Here is an 8,426-nt window from a genome sequence, read left to right on the forward strand (position 1 = left end):
CCACAGGCTGACGCTCTATCCACTGAGCCAAACCAGTTTTGTCCTGACCTAATTTTTGTTGGGCGAGACTGCGGCCCATTAGATGGAATGGTCCTCATCTAAATATGCATCCAGGAATTATTTTGAGGAAAAGACTATAAGAGCTGTGTGTACACAGATGTGAAGTTCTCCAGGGATGTTTATCTTCTGTGGAGCAGTCATTGTCATTGATTATAATCAGGATGTTTTGTGGCTCCTGTAGCTTCTCAGATGTTCCCATCAGAGCCATTGATGTGCTGGCAGGAATACAAAGATGGAGACAAAGGCTGTCTTTAGTCCAGGGATGTGGCTTTTGTGGGTTTGGGTGAAAGTTCTTCATTGTTACATTTTCTCTCACTGAGATGAGACTCACCCAGAGGGCATAAGTATGTGGATTGAATATAATGTTGCCAAACCTGTTCTTCCAGAATTGGTCAACATACATTTGTTTTATCTTGAACCATTGTTAACAGCTATAATGAGTAAATTACATGCCTTAAGTATAGTGTTTCATAAATCTTGACATGTGCATGAAACTGAAACCATCATTATAGTCATAATGATGACCATATCTGTCTCTGTGTAATTGCTTCATTACCTCTTTTAACCTCTCCCTGTTCTTCACAGCTTTCCTAGTTTCCATGGATTAACATTCCATTTTCATAGAGAACTTTATTTTTCTAAGTGTTTTTCTGCTTTATGTGTCATAAATACTTGGAGATTTATTAAATTTATACTAATAAATCATCTTTTTTCTGATAGATGTCCTTATCATTGCTATATTGCCTTCAGTTTGTCCATTTTCATAAATATTTGGTTATTTCTAATAAAGCTGGTACAAACATTTCTGTATAATTTCTTGTATGTATATAAGTATAATTTACCTTTGTGAAAAATGAAGTGCATAATCTGAGTTTTTTATCTAGATGCATGTTTAATTTTACTGAGATTAGCAAATTGAGATCTAAATGGAAAATATCACCATGGCTGGTGTGGCTCAGTGCTTGGTCATCATCTCATGTAGCACAGGATGTGAATTTGATTGCCAGGCGGGGATATGTGCTGAGTTGTGGGCTAGATCCACAGAAGTGGGTGTGCAGGAGGTCGCTGGCCAATATGGCACTGTTTTCCATCAATATTTCTATCTCTCTCCCATATCTCTCTAAAAATTAATAAACTATTCTTTTTTTAAAAAAAGTATATTTTATTGATTTTTTACAGAGAGGAAGGGAGAGGGAGAGAGAGCTAGAAACATCGATGAGAGAGAAACATCAATCAGTGGCTCCCTGCAACCCCCCCCCCCCTCACCGAGCATGTGCCAGCAACCAAGGCACATGCCCCTGACCGGAATCTATCCCGGGACTGCTCAGTCCACAGCCCGAAGCTCCATCCACTGAGCCAAACAAGCCAGGGCTAATCAACTATTCTTTAAAAATGAATAATAAACCTTACCCCAGCCGGTTTGGATCAATGGATTGAGCATCTGTCTGCAAACTGAAGGGTCCCAGAATTGATTCTGCCCAAGGGCACATGTCTGGGTTGGGGGCTGAATCCCCAGTAGTGGTTGTGCAGGAGGTGTCATCAAAGATTGACTCTCCTCTCCCTCTCTGAAATCAATAAGGAAATAAGTTTAAAAACGAAAAACATCAGTGTGTATGAGCATGTCTCACTAAGAATGGAGCGACTCAACCAATAGCCTGGCTCTATGGTATGCTAATATTTAAATTTTTTTTGTATTTTTTTGTTTTTAAAATATATTTTTATTGATTTCTGAGAAGAAGGGAGAAGGAGGGAGAGATAGAAACATTAATGATGAGAGAGAATCATTGATTGGCTGCCTCCTGCACACCCCACACTAGGAATCGAGCCTGTAACCCAGGCATGTGCCCTTGACTGGAATCGAACCTGGGACCCTTCAGTCCGCAGGCCAAAGCCCTATCCACTGAGCCAAACCAGCCAGGTCTAAAGATTGTTTTTAAAAAATTAATAAACTAACTGATAGTACTTTTTTGCATTTTTCCAGTAGTGTGTGAGGGATTCACATTCTTCACATTCTAGAGGATATTTTGTTTGGTCAATCATTCTTTATTTAAACATTTTATTTTGTAAGTTCGTCATGCTACCTCACTGGTTGGTTGTACTTTTTCTAGAAATTTATGGTGAGTCTTTTCTCAGATGTATATTTGCTGTGTCTGCATCTTTGTTAAAACTTCTGATCATATGTTCTGCCTAATGTTTTATGAGTTTTGGCAATTTTCTTGAACAAAAAGACAATGGAATAACAAATATCAATGTTAGAATTTCACTCATTTTGTTCCTTTTTGCTTTAGGAAATAAATTTTTGTATTTGTATAGAGTGTTTTAATAATTTTTACCTTTTAAAGATATATTTTTATACATTTTAAAAATATTTTTTATTGATTTCAGAAAAGAAGGGAGAGGGAGAGAGATAGAATCATCAATAATGAGAGAGAATCATTGAAGGAAGAGGGAGAAAGAGATAGAAACATTAATGATGAGAGAGAATCATTGATTGTCTGCCTTCTGCACAACCCCTATTGGGGATCAAGCCTGCAACCCAGGCATGTGCCCTTGACCGGAATCGAACCCTGGTCCCTTCAATCCGCAGGCTGATGCTCTATCCACTGAGCCAAATCAGCTAGAGCTGAACATTTTCTCCTTTAATTCTCACATAAACCTGGGAAGTCTAAACTGATATTGAACTGTTGGGAACATCCTTGATTATAGAAATGAGGAAGATTTTCCAAGTTTACTTAACAATGCCAGGGCTGACCAGCAGACTATGAGTGATGGATGAATGATTACTCTGCCATGTTTTTTTGTGAAAGAAAGGGCTAAGGGGCTGCCTACATATCAGAACCAAACATTCCCATTCATCTGCCTCTTTAGGCTTTTATTGTAACAAATTCTTGAATTAAAATTAACTATCAGATTCTATCAGTAGGGTAAGCATCCTTGAGAACACACATGAGTCAGCAGTGTCCTTTAAGCAAGGACAAGTAAAGACTAAGCATAAAGATTCTGGTAAACACCCAGAGCCTTGCATGTAAACAGACTTGCTCCCCCACAAAACAAGTGTCAGATATAAAGGCTGGATTGCAACCCAGTGTTGGGCCTGGATTGCCAGTGGGGAAAAGGGCCTGGTTGTAGGCTAGATCACTAGAAGGTGTGTGCACAAGGCTGCTTGTCTAGGTTGCACTCTCACATAGATGTTTCTCTCCCACTCTCTAATATTTTCTCTAAAAATCAGTACAATATTCTTGAAAAATGAATATAAATTGATTGTGCATTTTTGCATTATACTAGCAGTATGTGAGGGTTCACATTGTCCACATCCTAGAGAATATTTTCTTTGGTCAATCGTTCTTTGTTTAAACTTTTTTTTTTCTTTTAACTTTGTTGCACTTCCTCTATTGCTTTTTTATTGTATTTTTTTTTCTAGGAAATTAAGGTGAATCTTATCACAGATGTGCATTTGCTATGTATGTATCTTTGTTAAAACATCTGATCCTCCAGACAGGTCCAGATGAAACAGGAAGTGATATATTTAGGCACTTGTAAAACAAATAGATGGTGTGAGACCAAGTTTTGTTGTTCCTCAGAATTTATCCCATCACGCTCTTGCGTGTTCTGACCCCTCTACATACTTTACATGACACTTATTGTATTTTCTGGGATATTGTATTTTTTTCCCAAGAATATGACATATATCTGGACAATAAGTTTACATAATTTTTGTTGTTGTTAACCCTCAACCTCAGTGATTTTTCCATTGATTTTTAGAGAGCGGAAGGAAGGTGAAGAGACACACAGAAACATCTGTGTGTGAGAGAGAAATCCTTTGGTGGCCTTCCACACATGACCTCACCTGGCTGGGTACTGAGCCCCCAATGAGGTACAGGCCTTTGCCCAGAATGAAAGCCTTGACCCCTCAGTCCACAGGCCAAGGCTCCATCATTTGAGCCGAAGTATTTGTTGTATAGAAGGCTACCATGCTGGCACCATTCAAGGTTTGGAAAGTGGGCATCTGTACCTGAGATAAAGGTTTTAGATCCTAGGGTCTCACAACCGTGCTTGGAAATAATTATTTCACCTGTTAATGCAGTTCCAGTGTCTGCATGTGGAATGAACATTATTTATGGAAGAGAATATTGCTAGAGCAAACTATATACAGGCATAACGGAGTTATTCAATGAACAGTGCTTAGATAGCTAGAAGACAAAAGCCTCTATGAAGCTGAGTACAGGTAGGTCTCAATAGGTGGTAAATTAAAGGCACTGATTCCCAAGAGATGAGAGAATTAACCTTAGATATGGCTATGCTGAAACATTGGCTACAATGAAATTCTTTTTCCTACAAATGTGAGACCTCGTCATTCATGACAACTTGAGGAAAATATAGTGAGCTGAGAAAATATAATACAGTGTGAGCAGAAAAATTTAAAATCGTGGAAGAAAAGCCACAGCATGATGTTTCATGGCTTCAGCCATCTTTTACTAAGGATCCCATTTGCTTCTGATGCTGAACTGTCCTGTGTTACACAGCAGTGCATAAAGACACATGTTCCCAACAAGGCTTGTTCAAAGGCTTTGTGGATGAAAGGAGATATTGACAGCAATACAATCATAGTAGGAGACTTTAATACCCCACTATCACCATTGGACAAATCCTCTAAACAAAAAATCAGCAAAGAAACATCGATCCTAAATTACTCACTAGATCAGATGGAATTAATTGACATCTTCAAACATTTCACCCCAAAGCCACAGAATATACATTCTTCTTAAGTGCACATGGGTCATTTTCAAAGATAGACCACATGTTAGGTCATAGGCAAAATCTCTTCAAATTCAAGAAGATATAAATCATATCAAGCATCTTCTCAGCTCACAGTGGCATAAAACTGGAAGTCAACTACAACAAAAACAATCCAAGAAAATAAAAATAAAAATCAAACACATGGAGACTAAACAGCATGCTATGGAACAGTGACTGGGTTACCAGATAGATCAAGGAATAAATAAAAAACATCATGGCAACAAATGACAATAAAAACACAACAATCCAAAATCTATGGGACACAGCGAAAGCAATCTTGAGAGGGAAGTTCATAGCTCTACAAGCCTACTACAAAAAACAAACAATGGTAACAACTTACCTAACCCTACAACTCAAGGAGTTAGAGAGCAACAAGCAAAGCCCAGTGTAAACAGAAGGAAGGAAATAATAAAGATAAAAGCAGAGATAAAGGACATTGAGACCAAAAAAAAAAAAAATACAAAAGATCAACAAAACCAAGAGCTGATTCTTTGAAAGGACAAATAAGATTGATGAACCTCTAGCCAGGCTCACCAAGAAGCAAAGAGAGAAGACCCAAATAAACATAATCAGAAATGAAAGAGGTGAAATAACAGCAGACCCCACCAAAATACATAGGATTGTTAAAAAATACTATGAATAACTCTATTTTAACAAACTGGACAACTTGGAGGAAATGGACATATTCCTAGAAAAATATAACCTTCCAAAACTCAATCAGGAAGAACCTAAACATCTCAATAGGCTGATAACTATGGAAGAAATTGAAGCAGTCATCAAAAAACTTCCAGCAAACTAAGGCCCAGGGCCAGATGGCTTCACAGGGGAGTTTTACCAAACATTCAAAGAAGAACTAAAACCTATCCTCCTCAGACTATTCCAAAAAATTCAAGAGGAAGGAACACTTCCAAGCTCATTCTATGAAGCCAGCATCACCCCAATACCAGAACCAGATAAAGACAACACAATGAATGAGAATTACAGGCCAATATCCCTCATGAATATAGATGCCAAAATCCTTAAAAAAAATTATAGCAAATCGGATCCAACACTACATCAGAAAGATTATACACCAGGAATGTATTCCAGGAATTCAAGGATGGTACAATATCCGAAAATCAAGAAACGTGATACATCACATAAACAAATTGAGAGATAAAAATCAGAGTCATATCACTTGATGCAGAAAAAGCATTTGACAAAATCCAACACTCTTTCTTGATAAAAACTCTCAACAAGGTGGGAATAGAAGGATCATACCCAAAACAATAAAAGCTATATATGATAAACCCACAGCTAACATCATACTCAATGGGCAAAAACTAAAACCCTTTCCCCTAAGAACAGGAACAAGTCAGGGATGCCCACTCTCACCACTCATGTTTGACATAGTACTGGAAATATTAGCCATTGCAATTAGACAAAAAGAAGAAATAAAAGGCATCCAAATTGGAAAAGAATAAGTAAAGCTGTTTTTATTTGCAGATGACATGATATTGTACATAGAAAACCCGAAAGACTCCATCAAAAAACTAATAGATTTAATGAATTCGGCAATTTAGCAGGATACAAAATTAACGCCAAGAAATCTATGGCATTACTATATGCCAATAAAGTTTGGAGCTATATATACATAGGTCATCTTTCAATATGAATATGTATTTCATTTACTCTAAGTATAATTTGTGAATATTTGTGTAATCTTATCTCATTGAGAATGCCTGAAATATCAACTCTGTTGACATCTTAAATTAAGGTGACCAGATGTCCCGCTTTTGGCGGGACAGTCCCGATTTTTAACAATTTGTCCCGCGTCCTGCGGCGTTTTAAAAAAGTCCCGATTTTTGGAAAGAATGCACGACAAGCTAGGGAACAGCGGGAGAACGGGAAGGGAATATACGGTTTTCAGCGGCCATGTGGCTATTTAGCCAAAATATGAGTTTTATATTATTTTTTGTTAATTTTGTAATGTTAAACTTTAATAATAACAAATAATTGTTGAGAACTGATTATTGAGAACTGCTTATCAAAGTTCGCATTGTTGATCAGTTTGTTAGAATTTGACCACCATTGTTTGGACTTAATGAACAATGGCATTTTTTTGGGATTGGCAACGACGGAAACATTTTGTAACTGTCTCTCAGATGATACACATCGTACTGCGTGCTAGTAAGCTAGTTAAACAAGTGATGTCATTACAAATCAGCTATTCAGATAATTTAGGTAAGTTATTTATTTATTTCATAAATACATAATTTTTTTTAATTTAGCAGACAGTACTCGTATTATTTATATTTTATAGTGGCGGCAAAAAGTCTAGCGCCAGCCTTGAAAGTGACACTTACGACTTACCTTAATCAAGAACCCCCCAACCCCCCCCCCCCCCCCATCAATGGTGTCCCACTTTACCATTGTTAAAATCTGGTCACCTTATCTTAAATATGTCCTTAAAGGACAAATTATCTTTCACTATTATAATTACAGTAGCATCTTCACATTAACAAAAACACCAGGTACTTTGCCGGGATTTAAGTCTGCCACAGTTTTAAAAGTGTATTTATCTTTATTGATGTTCAAGTAAAAATTAAACAACAGAATTCGATTTAAAGTTTATATTACACATATTCTTTATTTCAAATATATGCCCCACATTCTACCTGTATAATATAGATTCTATATTATGACAAGCTGCATTGGTCTCACAGATAATGTGTTTTCATAAAAAGGACTCCAGTCCCTTTGAAGTATGGAAGCAACCATACTTAGGTAAAAACTGCTGTTTGAATTTTAACCCTGCTATTCTGGCTTCTGCACGCACTTGCTTGCTTGGACAATAGGGTGGTTACCTCAGCTTCCAGACTGAGACCTGGAGACTCACAGAGGTAATTTTCCTGTGCCTGTGGACCAGGACTACAGGAGATTGATTCCCACTGACTCAGTATCTCCAGGAGTAGAAACTGTAGATAACCTTTAGAGATTACTGACTCTGCTTGGGTCTGCTTCTGTAAAAACCTGCTTTCCCAAGATAGGGCCACATTCCAATAATGTCCAGAAGGGGCTGGGAACCCCCTCACAGGCTGTTCCCAGCCTTTAGAATTTAGAATTTAGAACAAAGGAAAATTTTTGTGGTTTGGACCTTTAAAAGGACTGCCTACACCTGGGACAGCTAGGTCGTGAGGGTGGCCACCTGCTTGTGGCCAATTCAATAAATCCTTGCCTGCTTTTTTAATCAATCAGCAGCCTCCGGTGGTCTTATTTTTGACTCCAGGGTTCGACCCCACAACACCTTTACCAGGAAAAACGACAACTCTTTTAGCCATTTTCAAGATGTCTCTTTCATGAGGAAGGTCATTTCCCAGTGCCCCTACCAGCAGATGTCGCTGTTTTCCTTGGAGTGATATGGAGAAACCTTCCACCACCATCTTGGACTCTGGAACCCACATTACCCAGAAGGCCTTGTGTGGAATACCGCCGGCTTAGCCAATGAAATGTCAGAAAAGGCCTTTCTTTTGCCTCACGCGCGAGCGGGGGGCGGGACGTGGGGCGCACTCTGGGCGGCTATTGGTCTT

The sequence above is a fragment of the Cnephaeus nilssonii genome, assembly GCF_951640355.1.
Source record: "Cnephaeus nilssonii genome assembly, chromosome: 13".
In the NCBI taxonomy this organism is placed as follows: domain Eukaryota; kingdom Metazoa; phylum Chordata; class Mammalia; order Chiroptera; family Vespertilionidae; genus Cnephaeus; species Cnephaeus nilssonii.